Source organism: Taudactylus pleione, unplaced genomic scaffold (assembly GCF_031769625.1).
Source record: "Taudactylus pleione unplaced genomic scaffold, aTauple2 ptg000807l, whole genome shotgun sequence".
Taxonomy (NCBI): Eukaryota; Metazoa; Chordata; class Amphibia; order Anura; family Myobatrachidae; genus Taudactylus; species Taudactylus pleione.
The window spans coordinates 125,685-151,355 of NW_028285209.1; the positions used below are offsets into that span (position 1 = coordinate 125,685).

At 46.1% G+C, this 25,671-nt stretch overlaps 1 protein-coding gene across 1 annotated transcript in view; it reads left to right on the plus strand.

Annotated features, from left to right (window-relative positions):
* Window positions 1-372: 372 nt before the first annotated feature.
* Window positions 373-25,671, plus strand: part of UCN (urocortin) — a 75,079-nt gene continuing 49,780 nt past the window's right edge. The window contains exon 1 of the mRNA XM_088458097.1: window positions 373-425. The gene's annotated coding sequence lies outside the window, so the exon portion shown is untranslated. The remainder of the gene's footprint in view (window positions 426-25,671) is intronic.

Genomic DNA, 25,671 nt, shown 5'->3' on the forward strand with positions numbered 1-25,671 from the left:
GGATAAGGCTGTAACATAACAAAATGTGGAAAAAGTGATGCGCTGTGAATACTTTCCGAATGCACTGTAGATAGATAGATAGATAGATAGATAGATAGATAAATACCAGCAACTCTGCATACCATGTAAATATGTGATTTATGTCCCTGTGTAAAGTGATGATTGATGAGACGCCTGGTTTATGGGCCATTGACGTGTTTAATACTCTGGAGGACACGGAAACATATTTTTTACCTGGAAAAGGGCGTTTTTTTATCTCAAGATTGTGTTAAACTGCAAATATTTCCTTACTGTGCAGAGGCCACAATGTGATGGAATATTTAATGACTCAACAAACACCGGACCCCAGACTCATTATACCATCACCTGCATCTCTCCATCCATAGAATAAACTCCCTGACACAATGTCCTCTCCTCCAGGCCAGGTCAGTCACCAGTGCACTGCGAGCGCCTTCCCTGGGAGGACAGCGGCTTACATCATATAATTACCCCTATATTCCCTGTGACTGCGGCACAGCCACCCTATGATAGGCCCAACACCTTCATTTCTACATTATCTATACATGGTGTCATTCTCTCCATGGGCTCTATTCATTATGTTCATTATCGGGGTCTGAGCAGAAGCCGATTATTAACATTTCAACTTGCGGTGAGTGCCAGAACAATTCATCATTGCTCCAGCGTGGAGACAGCTGAACCAGAAATCAGCTGTGTGCCGGAATGAAACTACTGTGCCTGCATAACCAGTGGCAGTTCTAGGGGTGGGCAAACATGGTTATTGCCCGAGATGCTGTAGCTTAGGGGCCTGGCCACAGTCTCCCCTCCGGCATCATCTAATTAGATGGCATCCACCCACTCTTGCCTGCCGCGGTGCCCCCATCTAAGCCATCCCTTTCTCCCAGTCCCTCCCGCTGTCTCCAAGAATTCCTGTGTGACACACCGCCTGATGGTGTCGCAGCCATGTCTAGCATTCTGGGAGGCAGGGGAGAGAACTGAAGACCGAGACATGGAGGAACAGCCGTAGCAAGGAGTCACTGGGGGAGAGGAGGTGAGTCACTGGGGGGAGGGGGGATTAGGAGGAGGTGAGTTGCTGGATGAGGAGAAAGGGGGCATTATAGTGTAGCATAATAGTGTAAAGTACAATACAATAAGAGGCACTATTGCATGTGACATTATGTGTGAGGGCATTACTGTGTGTGGCAAATATGTAAGGGGCATTACTGTGTGTGCAGCATACTGCTTACAGGGCATTACTGTGTTCAACACACTGTGTAATATGCCTATACTGTGTGGAATACTGGCATATAGCATACTGCACATGGCATACTGTGACATAATGTATTATAAAGGCATTACTATGTGCAGCGTACAGTGTAAGGGCCATTACTGTGTGCAGCATATTGTGTAATGGGCATTACTGTGTGCAACACACTGTTAAGGGGCATTACTGTGTGTGGCATAATGTGTAAGGGGTATTACTGTGTGGCATAATGTATTTTTATGAGCAATACTTTGTGTAGAATACTGTATAAAGGGTATTACTATGAGTGACATACTGTGTAAGACGCGATACTATGTGCAGTACACTGTGTAAGGGGAATTACTGTGTGCAGCACACTGTAAAGGGCATTACTGTGAATGGCATAATTTATTATGAGGGACTTTACTGCATGTTGCAAAATGTATTATAAAGAGCATTACTGCATGTGGCATGTGTTATAAAGGTCATTACTGCAAATGGCATAATGTTTAAGGGGCATTCATGTGTGTTGCATACTGTGTAAGGGGCTTTGCTGTGTGAGCATACTGTGTAAGGGGAATTACTGTGTATGGCATAATCTATTATGAAGGGCATTACTGCATGTTGCAAAATGTGTTATAAAGGGCATTACTGCATGTGGCATAATGTGTTATAAAGGGCATTACTGCATGTGGCATAATGTGTAAGGGGCACTACTGTGTGTGGCATACTGTGTAAGGGACATTATTGTATCTGCAGCATACTGTACAAGGGGCATTACTGTGTGCAGTATACTATGTAAGGGGCACTACTGTGTGTGTCATACTGTGTAAGGGGCATTACTGTGTGTGACACACTGTAAGGGGAATTACTGTGTATGGCATAATGTATTATAAGAAGCATTACTGTGTGCAGCATACTGCATGTTGCATAATATAACAGACAAAAGAAAAACTCTGGCGCTTATTGTTTAGGAGTAAATAAATATCTAGTGAAATTAATATAAATCTCAGCTGCAGAGAATGAAATGAGCCTGTGACAACTCACCCTAGATGTAGACACTATAAAAGAAAAACATATATAACTTATTAAGTTATTAATGCATGTAATTATTGCATTCGGTATGAATAGCCGGCGGCCGCATGACCGGCGGCAGTTCAATTCTCGGCTGCGGCAGCCCAACAAAACAGCAGAGCCTGGCAGTGGAAGCTCGACAGCACTGGAAATCCTGATCGTCCCTAAGGTAAGTACTTACTAACCTACCCCCTAACCCTCCTTAGGGGTGCCTAACCTCCCCCCCAAATGCCTAACCCTAATCCCCCCTTCCTTGCTGCCTAAACCTAAGTCCCCCGGGGGGGTGCCTAGCTCTAACCCTCCCTCCCTCTAGCCTAACCCTAACCCTCCCGGGGGGGTGCCTAACCCTAATTCCCCCCCGGGGGCCCTAAACCTAACCCCCCCGTGACTGTCAGCTCGTGGCGCCCGTCATCCCTTTGATCGGGTTGCTGGGAGTCTGTCTCCTGAAGCCAGGAAAATGACAGGCGTCTAAATTTTAGACGCCGGTAATTTATCCCTAGGCGGAATAGAGGATTTGGGAGGCCAGCGGTCGGGATTGCGGTCGCCGGCTTCCTAAACGTATCTCGTAATTATTTGATTAAAATGTGTATTATGCAATTTTGATCGAGTCCTGATCAATTTTATATAATTATCGGTTGTGGTGTTTTTCTGCCATCTCACACATTATGAGTATGGCATAATGTATTATAAGGGGTATTTCTGTGTACAGTATAATGTGTAAGGGACATTTCTGTCTGTGGCATACTGTGTAAGGGGCATTACTATCTTTTGCAAACTGTGTAAGGGGCATTACTGTGTGCAGCACACTGTAAGGGCATTACTGTGTGTGGCATAATGTATTCTAAAGGGCAATACTGTGTGTAGCAAAATGTACATTAATGCATGTGGCATAATGTGTTATAAAGGGCATTACTGCATGTGGCATAATGTGTAAGGGGCATTACAGTGTGTGGCATAATTTGTAAGAGGCATTACAGTGTGGAGTAATGTATAAACAGCATTATTGAGTATGGCATAATGTATTATAAGGGGGATTTCTGGGTACAGTATAATGTGTAAGGGACATTACTGTCTGTGGCATACTGTGTAAGGGGCATTACTATCTTTTGCTTACTGTGTAAGGGGCATTACTGTGTGCAGCACATTGTAAGGGCATTACTGTGTGTGGCATAATGTGTAAGGGGCATTACAGTGTGTGGCATAATTTGTAAGAGGCATTACAGTGTGGAGTAATGTATAAACAGCATTATTGAGTATGGCATAATGTATTATAAGGGGTATTTCTGGGTACAGTATAATGTGTAAGGGACATTACTGTCTGTGGCATACTGTGTAAGGGGCATTACTATGTTTTGCTTACTGTGTAAGGGGCATTACTGTGTGCAGCACATTGTAAGGGCATTACTGTGTGTGGCATAATGTATTCTAAAGGGCATTACTGTGTGTAGCAAAATGTACATTACTGCATGTGGCATAATATGTTATAAAGGGCATTACTGCATGTGGCATAATATGTTATAAAGGGCATTACTGCATGAGGCATAATTTGTAAGGGTCATTACTGTGTGTTGCAAACAGTATAAGGGGCATAACTGTGTGCAGTATACAGTGTAAGGGGCTTTTACTGTACGCAGCACAGTAGAGAGGCAGACATATTGATAACAGAGCAGCAGACAGACTGATAATGGAGAGGTAGACAGACACAGACTGATAACAGAGAGACAGACTGATAACAGAGAGGCAGATAGACTGATAACAGAGAAACACAGAGAGGCAGACAGACTGTTAATAGGACACATACTGATAACAGAGAGACAGACTGATAATGGAGAGGTAGACAGACTGATAACAGAGAGACAGACTAATAATGGAGAGGTAGACAGACTGATAGAGAGACAGACTGATAATAGAGAGGTAGACAGACTGCTAGAGAGACAGACTGATAACGGAGAGACAGACTGATAATGGAGAGGTAGACAGAGTGATAGAGAGACAGACTGATAACTGAGAGACAGACACAGACTGATTAGTGTTTAGGTCCGGTGCCCGTCAGGGCATCTCTTTGTGATGCGTCCCCTTTCCGTCACTCCTGGGGGTGTGCCCGGCACTTACACACATGCTGGCAGCCCCAAGCACTGCGGTCACTGTGAATGGATGCCGGACGCATGCGCTCAGCATCCATTCACCGGAGGTGACCGCTGCACCACCGTTTCCCCCACCCACGGGACACTGCGGCCCGTGGGTGGGAGCAGAAACCACAGGCTGATTTCAGCGGGGCGCCAAGCCGGAGGACGGGGTGCTTTCTGCCCTTTAGAAATAGAGCAGGGTGCGGCGACCCACAGAAACAGCCTAGCGGGAATGATAACTGATAACTGAGAGACAGACAGACTGATAACTGAGAGACAGACTGATAACGTAGAGACAGACAGACTGATAACTGAGAGGTAGACAGACTGATAACGTAGAGACAGACTGATAACACAGAGACAGACAAACTGATAACGCAGAGACAGACAGACTGATAACTGAGAGACAGACTGATAATGTAGAGACAGACAGACTGATAACTGAGAGACAGACTGATAACGTAGAGACAGACAGACTGATAACTGAGAGACAGACTGATAATACAGAGACAGACAGACTGATAACTGAGAGACAGACTGATAACGCAGAGACAGACAAACTGATAACGCAGAGACAGACAAACTGATAACTGGGAGACAGACAAACTGATAACGTAGAGACAGACAGACTGATAACTGAGAGACAGACTGATAACGCAGAGACAGACAGACTGATAACACAGAGACAGACAAACTGATAACACAGAGACAGACAGACTGAAAACTGAGAGACAGACTGAAAACTGAGAGACAGACTGATAACGTAGAGACAGACAGACTGATAACGTAGAGACAGACAGACTGATAACACAGAGACAGACAGACTGAAAACTGAGAGACAGACTGATAACGTAGAGACAGACAGACTGATAACACAGAGACAGACAGACTGATAACTGAGAGACAGACTGATAATGTAGAGACAGACAGACTGATAACTGAGAGACAGACTGATAACGTAGAGACAGACAGACTGATAACACAGAGACAGACTGATAACTGAGAGACAGACTGATAACACAGAGACAGACAGACTGATAATTGAGAGACAAACTGATAACGCAGAGACAGACAAACTGATAACGTAGAGACAGACAAACTGATAACGTAGAGACAGACAGACTGATAACTGAGAGACAGACTGATAATACAGAGACAGACAGACTGATAACTGAGAGACAGACTGATAACGCAGAGACAGACAAACTGATAACTGGGAGACAGACAAACTGATAACTGGGAGACAGACAAACTGATAACGTAGAGACAGACAGACTGATAACACAGAGACAGACAGACTGATAATGGAGAGGACACAGGGGCCTATTCATCAACACTAAAATAATGGTTTTAAGGACATTTTCCTTAATTACCCTTATTTTAGTATCCATGAAGACACTTAGCACAGGTGATAGCACTGATATACGGTATGCTGGGTACGTCCCCCTGCGTTAATATCCACACTCCCCATATATTAGTACATTAGTATGAGGATGTAGAAATTATGCTATTACCGCAGCTGTAGGCAGTGCTGTGTATGCGCTGATTTTGTGACAGTAACGGCGCATGCGCAGCGCTGATTACAGCGGGGGTAAGGTAGAGCACTGATTACTGCTGGGGTAAGGTAGAGTGCTGATCACAGCTGCGGTAAGGATAGAACACTGATTACAGCTGATTACAGCTGGGGTAAGGTAGAGCGCTGATTACAGCTGCGGTAAGGTAGAGCACTGATTACAGCTGCGGTAAGGTAGAGCGCTGATTACAGCTGCGGTAAGGTAGAGCACTGAGTACAGCTGGGGTAAGGTAGAGTACAGCGGGGGAAGGTAGAGCACTGATTACAGCTGGGGAAAGGTAGACCGCTGATCAAAGCTGCGGTAAGGTAGAGCGCTGATCACAGCTGGGGTAAGGTAGAGCGCTGATTACAGCTGGGGTAAGGTAGAGCGCTGAGTACAGCTGGGGTAAGGTAGAGTGCTGAGTACAGCTGGGGTAAGGTAGAGCACCGAGTACAGCTGGGGTAAGGTAGAGCACCGAGTACAGCTGGGGTAAGGTAGAGCACTGATAATAGCTGTGGTAAGGTAGTGTAGTGATTATACCTGGGGTAAGGTAGAGCACTGATTACAGCTGGGGTAAGGTAGAGCGCTGATTACAGCTGGGGTAAGGTAGAGCGCTGATTACAGCTGGGGTAAGGTAGAGCGCTGATTACAGCTGGGGTAAGGTAGAGCGCTGATTACAGCTGGGGTAAGGTAGAGCGTAGAGCGCCGAGTACAGCTGGGGTAAGGTAGAGCGCTGAGTACAGCTGGGGTAAGGTAGAGCGCTGATTACAGCTGGGGTAAGGTAGAGCGCTGAGTACAGCTGGGGTAAGGTAGAGCACCGAGTACAGCTGGGGTAAGGTACAGCACTGATCATAGCTGCGGTAAGGTAGTGTAGTGATTATAGCTGGGGTAAGGTAGAGCACTGATTACAGCAGGGGTAAGGTAGAGCGCTGAGTACAGCTGGGGTAAGGTAGAGCACTGAGTACAGCTGGGGTAAGGTAGAGCACTGACTACAGCTGGCGTAAGGTAGAGCGCTGATTACAGCTGGGGTAAGGTAGAGTGCTGAGTACAGCTGGGGTAAGGTAGAGCACCGAGTACAGCTGGGGTAAGGTAGAGCACTGATCATAGCTGCGGTAAGGTAGTGTAGTGATTATACCTGGGGTAAGGTAGAGCACTGATTACAGCTGGGGTAAGGTAGAGCGCTGAGTACAGCTGGGGTAAGGTAGAGCACTGATTACAGATGGGGTAAGGTAGAGCGCCGAGTACAGTTGGGGTAAGGTAGAGCGCCGAGTACAGCTGGGGTAAGGTAGAGCACTGATCATAGCTGCGGTAAGGTAGTGTAGTGATTATACCTGGGGTAAGGTAGAGCACTGATTACAGCTGGGGTAAGGTAGAGCGCTGAGTACAGCTGGGGTAAGGTAGAGCACTGATTACAGCTGCGGTAAGGTAGAGCGCTGAGTACAGCTGGGGTAAGGTAGAGCGCTGATTACAGCTGGGGTAAGGTAGAGCGCTGAGTACAGCTGGGGTAAGGTAGAGCGCTGAGTACAGCTGGGGTAAGGTAGAGCGCTGAGTACAGCTGGGGTAAGGTAGAGCGCTGAGTACAGCTGGGGTAAGGTAGAGCACTGATTACAGCTGGGGTAAGTTAGAGCGCTGAGTACAGCTGGGGTAAGGTAGAGCGATGCGTACAGCTGGGGTAAGGTAGAGCGCTGATTACAGCTGGGGTAAGGTAGAGCGCTGAGTACAGCTGGGTTAAGGTAGAGCGCTGACCACAGCTGGGGTAAGGTAGAACGCTGATCACAGCTGGGGTAAGGTAGAGCGCTGATCACAGCTGCGGTAAGGTAGAGCGCTGATCACAGCTGCGGTAAGGTAGAGCGCTGCGTACAGCTGGGGTAAGGTAGAGCGCTGATCACAGCTGGGGTAAGGTAGAGCGCTGAGTACAGCTGGGGTAAGGTAGAGCGCTGAGTACAGCTGGGGTAAGGTAGAGCGCTGATCACAGCTGGGGTAAGGTAGAGCGCTGATCACAGCTGGGGTAAGGTAGAGCGCTGATCACAGCTGGGGTAAGGTAGAGCGCTGATTACAGCTGGGGTAAGGTAGAGCGCTGATTACAGCTGCGGTAAGGTAGAGCGCTGAGTACAGCTGGGGTAAGGTAGAGCGCTGAGTACAGCTGGGGTAAGGTAGAGCGCTGATTACAGCTGGGGTAAGGTAGAGCGCTGATTACAGCTGGGGTAAGTTAGAGCGCTGAGTACAGCTGGGGTAAGGTAGAGCGCTGATTACAGCTGGGGTAAGGTAGAGCGCTGAGTACAGCTGGGGTAAGGTAGAGCGCTGAGTACAGCTGGGGTAAGGTAGAGCGCTGAGTACAGCTGGGGTAAGGTAGAGCGCTGAGTACAGCTGGGGTAAGGTAGAGCGCTGAGTACAGCTGGGTTAAGGTAGAGCGCTGACCACAGCTGGGGTAAGGTAGAACGCTGATCACAGCTGGGGTAAGGTAGAGCGCTGATCACAGCTGGGGTAAGGTAGAGCGCTGATCACAGCAGGGGTAAGGTAGAGCGCTGATCACAGCTGGGGTAAGGTAGAGCGCTGATCACAGCTGGGGTAAGGTAGAGCGCTGATCACAGCTGGGGTAAGGTAGAGCGCTGATTACAGCTGGGGTAAGGTAGAGCGCTGATTACAGCTGGGGTAAGGTCGAGCGCTGATTACAGCTGGGGTAAGGTAGAGCGCTGAGTACAGCTGGGGTAAGGTAGAGCGCTGATTACAGCTGGGGTAAGGTAGAGCGCTGAGTACAGCTGGGTTAAGGTAGAGCGCTGATTACAGCTGGGGTAAGGTAGAGCGCTGAGTACAGCTGGGGTAAGGTAGAGCGCTGAGTACAGCTGGGGTAAGGTAGAGCGCTGAGTACAGCTGGGGTAAGGTAGAGCGCTGATTACAGCTGGGGTAAGGTAGAGCGCTGAGTACAGCTGGGGTAAGGTAGAGCGCTGAGTACAGCTGGGGTAAGGTAGAGCGCTGATTACAGCTGGGGTAAGTTAGAGCGCCGCGTACAGCTGGGGTAAGGTAGAGCGCCGATTACAGCTGGGGTAAGGGGTAAGGTAGAGCGCTGATCACAGCTGGGGTAAGGTAGAGCGCTGATTACAGCTGGGGTAAGGTAGAGCGCTGATTACAGCTGGGGTAAGGTAGGGCGCTGATTACAGCTGGGGTAAGGTAGGGCGCTGATTACAGCTGGGGTAAGGTAGGGCGCTGATTACAGCTGGGGTAAGGTAGGGCGCTGATTACAGCTGGGGTAAGGTAGAGCGCTGATTACAGCTGGGGTAAGGTAGAGCGCTGATTACAGCTGGGGTAAGGTAGAGCGCTGATTACAGCTGGGGTAAGGTAGAGCGCTGAGTACAGCTGGGGTAAGGTAGAGCGCTGATTACAGCTGGGGTAAGGTAGAGCGCTGATTACAGCTGCGGTAAGGTAGAGCGCTGAGTACAGCTGGGGTAAGGTAGAGCGCTGAGTACAGCTGGGGTAAGGTAGAGTGCTGAGTACAGCTGGGGTAAGGTAGAGCACCGAGTACAGCTGGGGTAAGGTAGAGCACCGAGTACAGCTGGGGTAAGGTAGAGCACTGATAATAGCTGTGGTAAGGTAGTGTAGTGATTATACCTGGGGTAAGGTAGAGCACTGATTACAGCTGGGGTAAAGTAGAGCGCTGATTACAGCTGGGGTAAGGTAGAGCGCTGATTACAGCTGGGGTAAGGTAGAGCGCTGATTACAGCTGGGGTAAGGTAGAGCGCTGATTACAGCTGGGGTAAGGTAGAGCGTAGAGCGCCGAGTACAGCTGGGGTAAGGTAGAGCGCTGAGTACAGCTGGGGTAAGGTAGAGCGCTGATTACAGCTGGGGTAAGGTAGAGCGCTGATTACATCTGGGGTAAGGTAGAGCGCTGATTACAGCTGGGGTAAGGTAGAGCGCTGATTACAGCTGGGGTAAGGTAGAGCGCTGATTACAGCTGGGGTAAGGTAGAGCGCTGATTACAGCTGGGGTAAAGTACAGCGCTGATTACAGCTGGGGTAAGGTAGAGCGCTGAGTACAGCTGGGGTAAGGTAGAGCGCTGAGTACAGCTAGGGTAAGGTAGAGCGCTGATTACAGCTGGGGTAAGGTAGAGCGCTGATTACAGCTGGGGTAAGATAGAGCGCTGATTACAGCTGGGGTAAGGTAGAGCTCTGATTACAGCTGGGGTAAGGTAGAGCGCTGATTACAGCTGGGGTAAGGTAGAGCGCTGATTACAGCTGCGGTAAGGTAGAGCGCTGAGTACAGCTGGGGTAAGGTAGAGCGCTGAGTACAGCTGGGGTAAGGTAGAGTGCTGAGTACAGCTGGGGTAAGGTAGAGCACCGAGTACAGCTGGGGTAAGGTAGAGCACCGAGTACAGCTGGGGTAAGGTAGAGCACTGATAATAGCTGTGGTAAGGTAGTGTAGTGATTATACCTGGGGTAAGGTAGAGCACTGATTACAGCTGGGGTAAAGTAGAGCGCTGATTACAGCTGGGGTAAGGTAGAGCGCTGATTACAGCTGGGGTAAGGTAGAGCGCTGATTACAGCTGGGGTAAGGTAGAGCGCTGATTACAGCTGGGGTAAGGTAGAGCGTAGAGCGCCGAGTACAGCTGGGGTAAGGTAGAGCGCTGAGTACAGCTGGGGTAAGGTAGAGCGCTGATTACAGCTGGGGTAAGGTAGAGCGCTGATTACATCTGGGGTAAGGTAGAGCGCTGATTACAGCTGGGGTAAGGTAGAGCGCTGATTACAGCTGGGGTAAGGTAGAGCGCTGATTACAGCTGGGGTAAGGTAGAGCGCTGATTACAGCTGGGGTAAGGTAGAGCGCTGAGTACAGCTGGGGTAAGGTAGAGCGCTGAGTACAGCTAGGGTAAGGTAGAGCGCTGATTACAGCTGGGGTAAGGTAGAGCGCTGATTACAGCTGGGGTAAGATAGAGCGCTGATTACAGCTGGGGTAAGGTAGAGCTCTGATTACAGCTGGGGTAAGGTAGAGCTCTGATTACAGCTGGGGTAAGGTAGAGCGCTGATTACAGCTGGGGTAAGGTAGAGCGTAGAGCGCCGAGTACAGCTGGGGTAAGGTAGAGCGCTGAGTACAGCTGGGGTAAGGTAGAGCGCTGATTACAGCTGGGTAAGGTAGAGCGCTGATTACATCTGGGGTAAGGTAGAGCGCTGATTACAGCTGGGGTAAGGTAGAGCGCTGATTACAGCTGGGGTAAGGTAGAGCGCTGATTACAGCTGGGGTAAGGTAGAGCGCTGATTACAGCTAGGGTAAGGTAGAGCGCTGATTACAGCTGGGGTAAGGTAGAGCGCTGATTACAGCTGGGGTAAGATAGAGCGCTGATTACAGCTGGGGTAAGGTAGAGCTCTGATTACAGCTGGGGTAAGGTAGAGCGCTGATTACAGCTGGGGTAAGGTAGAGCGCTGATTACAGCTGGGGTAAGGTAGAGCGCTGAGTACAGCTGGGGTAAGGTAGAGCGCTGAGTACAGCTGGGGTAAGGTAGAGTGCTGAGTACAGCTGGGGTAAGGTAGAGCACCGAGTACAGCTGGGGTAAGGTAGAGCACCGAGTACAGCTGGGGTAAGGTAGAGCACTGATAATAGCTGTGGTAAGGTAGTGTAGTGATTATACCTGGGGTAAGGTAGAGCACTGATTACAGCTGGGGTAAAGTAGAGCGCTGATTACAGCTGGGGTAAGGTAGAGCGCTGATTACAGCTGGGGTAAGGTAGAGCGCTGATTACAGCTGGGGTAAGGTAGAGCGCTGATTACAGCTGGGGTAAGGTAGAGCGTAGAGCGCCGAGTACAGCTGGGGTAAGGTAGAGCGCTGAGTACAGCTGGGGTAAGGTAGAGCGCTGATTACAGCTGGGGTAAGGTAGAGCGCTGATTACATCTGGGGTAAGGTAGAGCGCTGATTACAGCTGGGGTAAGGTAGAGCGCTGATTACAGCTGGGGTAAGGTAGAGCGCTGATTACAGCTGGGGTAAGGTAGAGCGCTGATTACAGCTGGGGTAAGGTAGAGCGCTGAGTACAGCTGGGGTAAGGTAGAGCGCTGAGTACAGCTAGGGTAAGGTAGAGCGCTGATTACAGCTGGGGTAAGGTAGAGCGCTGATTACAGCTGGGGTAAGATAGAGCGCTGATTACAGCTGGGGTAAGGTAGAGCTCTGATTACAGCTGGGGTAAGGTAGAGCTCTGATTACAGCTGGGGTAAGGTAGAGCGCTGATTACAGCTGGGGTAAGGTAGAGCGTAGAGCGCCGAGTACAGCTGGGGTAAGGTAGAGCGCTGAGTACAGCTGGGGTAAGGTAGAGCGCTGATTACAGCTGGGGTAAGGTAGAGCGCTGATTACATCTGGGGTAAGGTAGAGCGCTGATTACAGCTGGGGTAAGGTAGAGCGCTGATTACAGCTGGGGTAAGGTAGAGCGCTGATTACAGCTGGGGTAAGGTAGAGCGCTGATTACAGCTGGGGTAAGGTAGAGCGCTGATTACAGCTGGGGTAAGGTAGAGCGCTGAGTACAGCTGGGGTAAGGTAGAGCGCTGAGTACAGCTAGGGTAAGGTAGAGCGCTGATTACAGCTGGGGTAAGGTAGAGCGCTGATTACAGCTGGGGTAAGATAGAGCGCTGATTACAGCTGGGGTAAGGTAGAGCTCTGATTACAGCTGGGGTAAGGTAGAGCGCTGATTACAGCTGCGGTAAGGTAGAGCGCTGAGTACAGCTGGGGTAAGGTAGAGCACTGATTACAGCTGCGGTAAGGTAGAGCGCTGAGTACAGCTGGGGTAAGGTAGGTATAGGGAGGGATAACTATCTATTTCCTGAAAAGCTCTTATCGCAAGAATGACAGCTTTTTGGAATAGATAGTGATGGGGAGGAGGAATGATGGATGCCCCCGGGAATTAGGGAACATGGAGACTGATATTGGAGAGACAGACAGACTGATAGCAGAGAGACAAACTGATAACGGAGAGACAGACAGGCTGCCAGTAGTGAGGTAGGCAGACTGATAATGAAGAGACAGACTTGTAATGGAAAGACAGACAGACACATACTGATAACGGAGAGACAGACAGACTGATAACGGAGAGACAGACAGTCTGACACTGACTAGACAGAGAGACTGATAACGGAGAGCGAGATATATGATAACTGAGAGACAGACAGACATAGGCCCTCATTCAGAGGTGGTCGCCAGAAGCGAGCGCTCGCTCTGAATGAGGTCGGCCGCTTCTTTTTTTTTTAGTGCGGCCTCCTGGTTGCTTGCTAAGCTGTGGGTTACCAGGTTGATGGTCGCGACCATCGGGGCTTGCGACGAGACCCTAAGGTTGGGTCTTGGCAATTGCAAGCCCCAGAAAGCTTCCTGCTCTGATCAGGTAGACTGATAGCAGAGAGACAGACAGACTGATAGCAGAGAGACAGACAGACACAGACTGATAGCAGAGAGACAGACAGACTGATAACGGATAGACAGACAGACTGATAATGGGGAAACAGACAGACTGATAACAGAGAGACAGACAGACTGATAGCAGAGAGACAGACAGACTGATAGCAGAGAGACAGACAGACTGATAGCAGAGAGACAGACAAACTGTTAACTGCAAGATAGACAGACTGCTAGAGGAGAGGCAGGCAGACTGATAATGAAGAGACAGACTGATAACGGAGAGACAGAAATACTGATAACAGAGAGGAGACAGATTGCTAATGGAGAGACAGACTGATAATGGAGAGACAGACAGGCTGAAAACGGGGAGACAGACAGACACAGACAGATAATAGAGAGGGGACAGACATCTAATAGAAGGGGAAAGACAGACGGATAATAGAGAGGAGACAGACAGATAATAGAGAGGAGACAGACAGTTAATAGAGGGGGAAAGACAGACAGATAATAGAGGGGGAAAGACAGATAATAGAGGGGTAAAAGACAGACAGATAATAGAGAGGAGACAGACAGATAATAGAGGGGGACAGACAGATAATAGAGGGGTAAAAGACAGACAGATAATAGAGAGGAGACAGACAGATAATAGAGGGGGACAGACAGATAATAGAGGGATAAAAGACAGACAGATAATAGAGAGGAGACAGACAGATAATAGAAGGGGACAGACAGATAATAGAGAGGAGACAGACAGATAATAGAGGGGGAGGGACAGACAGATAATAGAGGGGGACAGACAGATAATAGAGGGGGACAGACAGATAATAGAGGGGGACAGACAGATAATAGAGGGGGAGGGACAGCTAATAGAGGGAGACAGACAGATAATAGAGGGGGACAGACAGATAAAAGAGGGGGACAGACAGCTAATAGAGGGGGACAGACAGCTAATAGAGGGGGACAGACAGATAATAGAGGGGGACAGACAGATAATAGAGAGGAGACAGACAGATAATAGAGGGGGGGGACAGACAGATAATAGAGAGGAGACAGACAGATAATAGAGAGGAGACAGACAGATAATAGAGGGGGACAGACAGATAATAGAGAGGACACAGACAGATAATAGAGGGGGAGGGACAGCTAACAGAGGGAGACAGATAATAGAGGGGGACAGACAGATAATAGAGGGGGTCAGACAGCTAATAGAGGGAGACAGACAGCTAATAGAGGGAGACAGACAGCTAATAGAGGGGGACAGACAGCTAATAGAGGGGGACAGACAGATAATAGAGGGGGACAGACAGATAATAGAGAGGAGACAGACAGATAATAGAGGGGGAGGGACAGACAGATAATAGAGAGGAGACAGACAGATAATAGAGAGGAGACAGACAGATAATAGAGGGGGACAGACAGATAATAGAGAGGAGACAGACAGATAATAGAGAGGAGACAGACAGATAACAGAGGGGGAAAGACAGACAGATAATAGAGGGGGACAGACAGATAATAGAGGGGGACAGACAGATTATAGAGAGGAGACAGACAGATAATAGAGAGGAGACAGACAGATAATAGAAGGGGACAGACAGCTAATAGAGAGGAGACAGACAGATAATAGAGGGGGAGGGACAGACAGATAATAGAGGGGGACAGACAGATAATAGAGGGGGACAGACAGATAATAGAGGGGGACAGACAGATAATAGAGAGGACACAGACAGATAATAGAGGGGGAGGGACAGCTAATAGAGGGAGACAGACAGATAATAGAGGGGGACAGACAGATAAAAGAGGGGGACAGACAGCTAATAGAGGGAGACAGACAGCTAATAGAGGGGGACAGACAGATAATAGAGACGAGACAGACAGACAGTAGAGAGAGAGACAGATAATAGAGAGGAGACAGATAGACAGTAGAGAGAGAGACAGATAATAGAGAGGAGACAGAGAGATAATAGAGGGGGATAGACAGATAATAGAGAGGAGACATACATATAATAGAGAGCAGACAGACATATAATAGAGAGGAGATAGACAGATAATAGAGGGGGACAGACAGACAGATAATAGAGAGGAGACAGACAGATAATAGAGGGGGACAGACAGATAATAGAGGGAGACAGACAGATAATAGAGAGGGACAGACAGATAATAGAGGTGGAAAGACAGATAATAGAGAGGAGACAGACAGATAATAGAGGGGGAAAGACAGATAATAGAGAGGAGACAGACAGATAATAGAGGGGGAAAGTCAGAGATAATAGAGAGGAGACAGACATAAAAGAGAGGAGACAGATAGATAATAGAGAGGAGACAGGCAGATAATAGAGAGGAGAAAGACAGATAATAGAGAGGAGACAGACAGATAATAGAGAGGAGACAGACAGATAATAGAGGTGGAAAGACAGATAATAGAGAGGAGACAGACAGATAATAGAGAGGAGACAGACTTAAAAGAGAGGAGACAGACAGATAACAGAGAGGAGACAGGCAGATAATAGAGAAGAGACAGACAGATAATAGAGGGGGCAGACAGATAATAGAGAGGAGACAGACAGATAATAGAGAGGAGACAGACAGATAATAGAGGGGAACAGACAGATAATAGAGAGGGAAAGACAGATAATAGAGAGGAGACAGACAGATAATAGAGGGGGCAGACAGATAATAGAGAGGAGACAGACAGATAATAGAGAGGAGACAGACAGATAATAGAGGGGGACAGAAAGATAATAGAGGGGGAAAGACAGACAGATAATAGAGAGGAGACAGACAGATAATAGAGGGAGACAGACAGATAATAGAGGGGGACAGACAGACAATAGAAAGGAGACAGACAGACAATAGAGAGGAGACAGACAGACAATAGAGAGGAGAGAGACAGATAATAGAGAGGAGACAGACAGATAATAGAGAGGAGACAGACAGACAATAGAGAGGAGACAGACAGATAATAGAGAGGAGAGAGACAGATAATAGAGAGGAGACAGACAGATAATAGAGGGGGACAGACATATAATAGAGAGGAGACAGACATATAATAGAGAGGAGACAGATAGATAATAGAGGGGGACAGACAGATAATAGAGGGGGACAGACAGATAATAGAGAGGAGATAGACAGATAATAGAGAGGAGACAGACAGATAACAGAGGGAGACAGACAGATAATAGAGGGGGAAAGACAGATAATAGAGGGGGACAGACAGATAATAGAGGGGGACAGAGAGATAATAGAGAGGAGATAGACATATAATAGAGTGGAGACAGACAGATACTAGAGAGGAGACAGACAGATAATAGAGGGGGAAAGACAGACAGATAATAGAGAGGAGACAGACAGATAATCGAGAGGAGACAGGCAGATAATCGAGAGGAGACAGGCAGATAATCGAGAGGAGACAGGCAGATAATCGAGAGGAGACAGACAGATAATAGAGGGAGACAGACAGATAATAGAGGGAGACAGACAGATAATAGAGAGGAGACAGACAGATAATAGAGAGGAGACAGACAGACAATAGAATGGAGACAGACAGACAGATAATAGAGAGGAGACAGACATATAATAGAGAGTAGACAGACAGATAATAGAGAGGAGACAGACAGACAATAGAATGGAGACAGACAGACAGATAATAGAGAGGAGACAGACATATAATAGAGAGGAGACAGACAGATAATAGAGAGGAGACAGACAGATAATAGAGAGGAGACAGACAGATAATAGAGAGGGATAGACAGATAATAGAGAGGAGACAGACATATAACAGAGGGAGGGAGACAGATAACAGAGGGAGGGAGACAGACAGATAATAGAGGGGGAAAGACAGATAATAGAGAGCAGACAGACAGATAATAGAGGGAGAAAGACAGATAATAGAGGGGGAAAGACAGATAATAGAGGGGGACAGACAGATAATAGAGAGGAGACAGACAGATAATAGAGGGGGACAGACAGATAATAGAGAGGAGACAGACAGATAATAGAGAGGAGACAGACAGATAATAGAGAGGAGACAGACAGATAATAGAGGGGGAAAGACAGACAGATAATAGAGGGGGAAAGACAGACAGATAATAGAGGGGGAAAGACAGACAGATAATAGAGAGGAGACAGACAGATAATAGAGGGAGACAGACATATAATAAGGTGGAAAGACAGATAATAGAGAGGAGACAGACAGATAATATAGAGGAGGCAGACAGATAATAGAGAGGAGACAGACAGATAATAGAGGGGGACAGACAGATAATAGAGGGGGAAAGACAGACAGATAATAGAGGGAGAAAGACAGAAAATAGAGGGGGAAAGACAGATAATAGAGGGGGACAGACAGATAATAGAGAGGAGACAGACAGATAATAGAGAGGAGACAGACAGATAATAGAGAGGAGACAGACAGATAATAGAGAGGAGACAGACAGATAATAGAGGGGGACAGACAGATAATAGAGGGGGAAAGACGGACAGATAGAAGAGGGGGAAAGACAGACAGATAATAGAGGGGGAAAGACAGACAGATAATAGAGAGGAGACAGACAGATAATAGAGGGAGACAGACATATAATAAGGTGGAAAGACAGATAATAGAGAGGAGACAGACATATAATAGAGAAGAGACAGACAGACAATAGAGAGGAGACAGACAGATAATAGAGAGTAGTCAGACAGATAATAGAGAGGAGACAGACAGATAATATAGAGGAGACAGACAGATAATAGAGAGGAGACAGACAGATAATAGAGGGGGACAGACAGATAATAGAGGGGGAAAGACAGACAGATAATAGAGGGGGAAAGACAGACAGATAATAGAGAGGAGACAGACAGATAATAGAGGGGGACAGTCAGATAATAGAGAGGAGACAGACAGATAATAGAGGGAGACAGACAGATAATAGAGGTGGACAGACAGATAATAGAGGTGGACAGACAGATAATAGAGAGGAGACAGACAGATAATAGAGAGGAGACAGACAGATAATAGAGGTGGAAAGACAGATAATAGAGAGGAGACAGACAGATAATAGAGAGGAGACAGACAGATAATAGAGGGAGACAGACAGATAATAGAGGTGGAAAGACAGATAATAGAGGGGGACAGACAGATAATAGAGAAGACAGATAGATAATAGAGGGGGAGGGACAGACAGATAATAGAGAGGAGACAGACATATAATAGAGGGGGAAAGACAGACAGATAATAGAGGGGGAAAGACAGACAGATAATAGAGAGGATAAAGAGAGATAATAGTGAGGAGACAGACCGATAATAGAGGGGGACAGACTGATAATAGAGGGGGATAGACAGATAATAGAGAGGAGACAGACAACAGAGAGGAGACAGACAGATATTAGAGAGGAGACAGACAGATAATAGAGAGGAGACAGACAGACAGACAATAGAATGGAGACTGACAGACAGACAATAGAGAGGAGACCGACAGATAATAGAGGGGGACAGACAGATACTAGAGAGGAGACACACAGATAATAGAGAGGAGACAGACAGATAATAGAGAGCAGACCAACAGATAATAGAGGGGGACAGACAGCTAATAGAGGGGGAAAGACATACAGATAATAGAGAGGAAACAGACCTATAATAGAGAGGAGACAGACAGATAATAGAGGGGGACAGACAGATAATAGAGAGGAGACAGACAGATAATAGAGGGGGACAGACAGACAGATAATAGAGAGGAGACAGACATATAATAGAGAGGAGACATACAGATAATAGAGAGGAGACAGACAATAGAATGGAGACAGACAGACATATAATAGAGAGGCGACAGACAGATAATAGAGAGGAAGCCGACCTATAATAGAGAGGAAACAGACCTATAATAGAGAGGAAACAGACCTATAATAGAGAGGAGACAGACAGATAATAGAGAGGAAACAGACCTATAATAGAGAGGAGACAGACAGATAATAGAGAGGAGACAGACAGATAATAGAGAGGAGACAGACAGACAGATAACAGAGGGGGACAGACAGATAATAGTGAGGAGACAGACATATAATAGAGAGGAGACAGACAGACAGATAACAGAGGGGGACAGACAGCTAAAAGAAAGGAAACAGACAGATAATAGAGGGGGACAGAATGAGAGGAGACAGACAGATAATAGAGGGGGACAGACAGATAATAGAGAGGAGACAGACAGATAGTAGAGGGGGAGTGACAGATAATAGAGGGGGAAAGACAGACAGATAATAGAGAGGATACAGACATAAAAGAGAGGAGACAGACAGATAATAGAGGGGAACAGACAGAGAGGAGACAGACAGATTATAGAGGGGGACAGACAGATAATAGAGAGGAGACAGACAGATAATAGAGGGGGAGAGACAGATAATAGAAAGGAGACAGACAGATAATAGAGAGGAGACAGACAGATAATAGAGGGGGACAGACAGACAGATAATAGAGAGGAGACAGACAGATAATAGAGGGAGACAGACAGATAATAGAGGTGGACAGACAGATAATAGAGGTGGACAGACAGATAATAGAGAGGAGACAGACAGATAATAGAGAGGAGACAGACAGATAATAGAGAGGAGACAGACAGATAATAGAGGTGGAAAGACAGATAATAGAGAGGAGACAGACAGATAATAGAGAGGAGACAGACAGATAATAGAGGGAGACAGACAGATAATAGAGGGGGACAGACAGATAGTAGAGAGGAGACAGACAGATAATAGAGGGGGAAAGACAGGCAGCTAATAGAGAGGAGACAGACAGATAATAGAGAGGAGACAGATAATTGAGGGGGACAGACAGATAATAGAGAGGAGACAGACAGATAAAAGAGAGGAGACAGACAGATAATAGAGGGGGACAGACAGACAGATAATAGAGAGGAGACAGACAGATAATAGAGAGGAGACAAACAGATAATAGAGGGGGACAGACAGCTAATTGAGAGGGAAAGACAGATAATAGAGGGGGACAGACAGACAGATAATAGAGAGGAGACAGTTAATAGAGGGGGATAGACAGACAGATAATAGAGAAGAGACAGACAGATAATAGAGGAAGACAGACAGATAATAGAGAGGAGACAGACAGATAATAGAGGGGGACAGTCAGACAGATAATAGAGAGGAGACAGATAATTGAGGGGGATAGACAGATAATAGAGGGGGACAGACAGATAATAGAGAGGAGACAGACAGATAATAGAGAGGAGACAGACAGATAATAGAGGGGGACAGACAGATAATAGAGAGGAGACAGACAGATAATAGAGAGGGACAGACAGATAATAGAAAGGAGACAGACATATAATAGAGAGGAGACAGACAGATAATAGAGAGGAGACAGACAGATAATAGAGGGGGAGGGACAGACAGATAATAGAGAGGAGACAGACATATAATAGAGGGGGACAGACAGATCATAGAGGGGGAAAGACAGACAGATAATAGAGAGGAGACAGACAGATAATAGAGAGGAGACAGACAGATAATAGAGACGAGACAGGCAGATAATAGAGAGGAGACAGGCAGATAATTGAGAGGAGACAGACAGATACTAGAGAGGAGACAGACAGATGATAGAGGAGACAGACAGATGATAGAGGAGACAGACAGATAATAGAGGGGAACAGACAGATAATAGAGGGGAACAGACAGATAATAGAGGGGAACAGACAGATAATAGAGAGGAGACAGACAGATAATAGAGGGGAACAGACAGATAATAGAGGGGAACAGACAGATAATAGAGAGGAGACAGACAGATAATAGAGAGGGATAGACAGACAGATAATAAAGAGGAGACAGACAGATAATAGAGGGGGACAGACAGCTAATAGAGGGGAACAGACAGATAATAGAGGGGAACAGACAGATAATAGAGAGGAGACAGACATATAATAGAGGGGGACAGAAAGCTAATAGAGGGGAACAGACAGATAATAGAGGGGAACAGACAGATAATAGAGAGGAGACAGACAGATAATAGAGAGGGATAGACAGACAGATAATAAAGAGGAGACAGACAGATAATAGAGGGGGACAGACAGATAATAGAGGGGAACAGACAGATAATAGAGGGGAACAGACAGATAATAGAGAGGAGACAGACAGATAATAGAGGGGGACAGACAGCTAATAGAGGGGAACAGACAGATAATAGAGGGAGACAGACAGATAATAGAGGGGGATAGACAGATAATAGAGGGAGACAGACAGATAATAGAGAGGAGACAGACATATAATAGAGAGGAGACAGACAGATAATAGAGAGGGATAGACAGACAGATAAATAAAGAGGAGACAGACAGATAATAGAGAGGAGACAGACAGATAATAAAGAGGAGACAGACAGATAATAGAGGGGGTCAGGCAGCTAATAGAGGGGAACAGACAGATAATAGAGGGGAACAGACAGATAATAGAGAGGAGACAGACAGATAATAGAGAGGGATAGACAGACAGATAATAAAGAGGAGACAGACAGATAATAGAGGGGGACAGACAGCTAATAGAGGGGAACAGACAGATAATAGAGAGGAGACAGACAGATAATAGAGGGGGGCTGACAGCTAATAGAGGGGAACAGACAGATAATAGACGGGAACAGACAGATATTAGAGAGGAGACAGACAGATAATAGAGGGGGACAGACAGCTAATAGAGGGGAACAGACAGATAATAGAGAGGAGACAGACAGATAATAGAGTGGGAGGGACAGACAGATAATAGAGGGGGAGGGACAGACAGATAATAGAGAGGAGACAGACATATAATAGAGGGGGACAGACAGATCATAGAGGGGGAAAGACAGACAGATAATAGAGAGGAGACAGACAGATAATAGAGAGGAGACAGACAGATAATAGAGGGGGACAGACAGATAATAGAGGGGGAAAGACAGATAATAGAGAGTAGAGAGACATAAAAAAGACGGGAGACAGACAGATAATAGAGAGGAGACAGACAGATAATAGAGAGGAGACAGACAGATAACAGAGATGAGACAGACAAATAATAGAGAGGGATAGACAGACAGATAATAAAGAGGAGACAGACAGATAATAGAGGGGGAAAGAAAGATAATAGAGAGGAGACAGACAGATAATAGAGAGGAGACAGACAGATAATAGAGGGGAACAGACAGATAATAGAGAGGGATAGACAGACAGATAATAAAGAGGAGACAGACAGATAATAGAGGGGGACAGACAGCTAATAGAGGGGAACAGACAGATAATAGAGGGGAACAGACAGATAATAGAGAGGAGACAGACATATAATAGAGGGGGACAGACAGCTAATAGAGGGGAACAGACATATAATAGAGGGGAACAGACAGATAATAGAGAGGAGACAGACAGATAATAGAGAGGGATAGACAGACAGATAATAAAGAGGAGACAGACAGATAATAGAGGGGGACAGACAGCTAATAGAGGGGAACAGACAGATAATAGAGAGGAGACAGACAGATAATAGAGGGGGGCTGACAGCTAATAGAGGGGAACAGACAGATAATAGACGGGAACAGACAGATAATAGAGAGGAGACAGACAGATAATAGAGGGGGACAGACCGCTAATAGAGGGGAACAGACAGATAATAGAGAGGAGACAGACAGATAATAGAGGGGGAGGGACAGACAGATAATAGAGGGGGAGGGACAGACAGATAATAGAGAGGAGACAGACATATAATAGAGGGGGACAGACAGATCATAGAGGGGGAAAGACAGATAATGGAGGGGGAAAGACAGATAATAGAGAGTAGAGAGACATAAAAAAGACGGGAGACAGACAGATAATAGAGAGGAGACAGACAGATAATAGAGAGGGATAGACAGACAGATAATAAAGAGGAGACAGACAGATAATAGAGAGGAGACAGACAGATAATAGAGAGGAGACAGACAGATAATAAAGAGGAGACAGACAGATAATAGAGGGGGACAGACAGCTAATAGAGGGGAACAGACAGATAATAGAGAGGAGACAGACAGATAATAGAGAGGGATAGACAGACAGATAATAAAGAGGAGACAGACAGATAATAGAGGGGGACAGACAGCTAATAGAGGGGAACAGACAGATAATAGAGAGGAGACAGACAGATAATAGAGGGGAACAGACAGATAATAGAGAGGAGACAGACATATAATAGAGGGGGACAGACAGCTAATAGAGGGGGACAGACAGCTAATAGAGGGGAACAGACAGATAATAGAGGGGAACAGACAGATAATAGAGAGGAGACAGACATATAATAGAGAGGAGACAGACAGATAATAGAGGGGAACAGACAGCTAATAGAGGGGAACAGACAGATAATAAAGAGGAGACAGACAGATAATAGAGGGGAACAGACAGATAATAGAGAGGGATAGACAGACAGATAATAAAGAGGAGACAGACAGATAATAGAGGGGGACAGACAGCTAATAGAGGGGAACAGACAGATAATAGAGGGGAACAGACAGATAATAGAGAGGAGACAGACATATAATAGAGGGGGACAGACAGCTAATAGAGGGGAACAGACAGATAATAGAGAGGAGACAGACAGATAATAGAGAGGGATAGACAGACAGATAATAAAGAGGAGACAGACAGATAATAGAGGGGGACAGACAGCTAATAGAGGGGAACAGACAGATAATAGAGGTGAACAGACAGATAATAGAGAGGAGACAGACAGATAATAGAGGGGGACAGACAGATAATAGAGAGGAGACAGACAGATAATAGAGAGGGATAGACAGACAGATAATAAAGAGGAGACAGACAGATAATAGAGAGGAGACAGACAGATAATAGAGGGGAACAGACAGATAATAGAGGGGGAAAGAAAGATAATAGAGAGGAGACAGACAGATAATAGAGAGGAGACAGACAGATAATAGAGGGGAACAGACAGATAATAGAGAGGGATAGACAGACAGATAATAAAGAGGAGACAGACAGATAATAGAGGGGAACAGACAGATAATAGAGAGGGATAGACAGACAGATAATAAAGAGGAGACAGACAGATAATAGAGGGAGACAGACAGCTAATAGAGGGGAACAGACAGATAATAGAGGGGAACAGACAAATAATAGAGAGGAGACAGACATATAATAGAGGGGGACAGACAGCTAATAGAGGGGAACAGACAGATAATAGAGGGGAACAGACAGATAATAGAGTGGAGACAGACAGATAATAGAGAGGAGACAGACAGATAATAGAGAGGGATAGACAGACAGATAATAAAGAGGAGACAGACAGATAATAGAGGGGAACAGACAGATAATAGAGGGGAACAGACAGATAATAGAGAGGAGATAGACATATAATAGAGGGGGACAGACAGCTAATAGAGGGGAACAGACAGATAATAGAGGGGAACAGACAGATAATAGAGGGGAACAGACAGATAATAGAGGGGAACAGACAGCTAATAGAGGGGAACAGACAGATAATAGAGGGGAACAGACAGATAATAGAGAGGAGACAGACAGATAATAGAGGGGGACAGACAGCTAATAGAGGGGAACAGACAGCTAATAGAGGGGGACAGACAGCTAATAGAGGGGAACAGACAGCTAATAGAGGGGAACAGACAGATAATAGAGGGGAACAGACAGATAATAGAGAGGAGACAGACATATAATAGAGGGGGACACACAGCTAATAGAGAGGAGACAGACAGACAGATAATAGAGAGGGGGACAGACATATGTGAGAGCAGAGGGGACACACAGGCTGTTATTATTATATTGTGCTCATGTATATAGGAGGCTGTTATCATATTGTATCACATAGGAGGGGTGTTATACTGTATTATATATAGAAGAAGTCTTACTAAACTGTATTATATGTAGGAGAGAGTGTTATATATATATATTATATATATATATATACTGTTTAATATATGTGTCTTATTATGATATATAGGAGATGGTGTTATACTGTGTTATATATAGAAGAGGTCTTATTAAACTGTATTATATATAGGAGAGAGTGTTATACTGTGTAATATATGTGTTATATATAGAAGAGGTATCATATATAGGAGGGGGTGTTATACTGTATTATATGTGTTATACTGTTATTTATATATGTGTTTGTTTCACTGTATTCTATAGGAGGGTGGTTATTACATTGTGGTATATAGGAGTGGGGTATTATACTGTATTATATAGGATAATGGTTATTATATTGTAATATCTAGAAGTGGAGTATACAGGTTGAGTCTCCCATATCCAAAATGCTTCGGACCAGGGGTATTTTGGATATCAGAATATTCTGTATTTTGGAATATTTGCATAAAATAA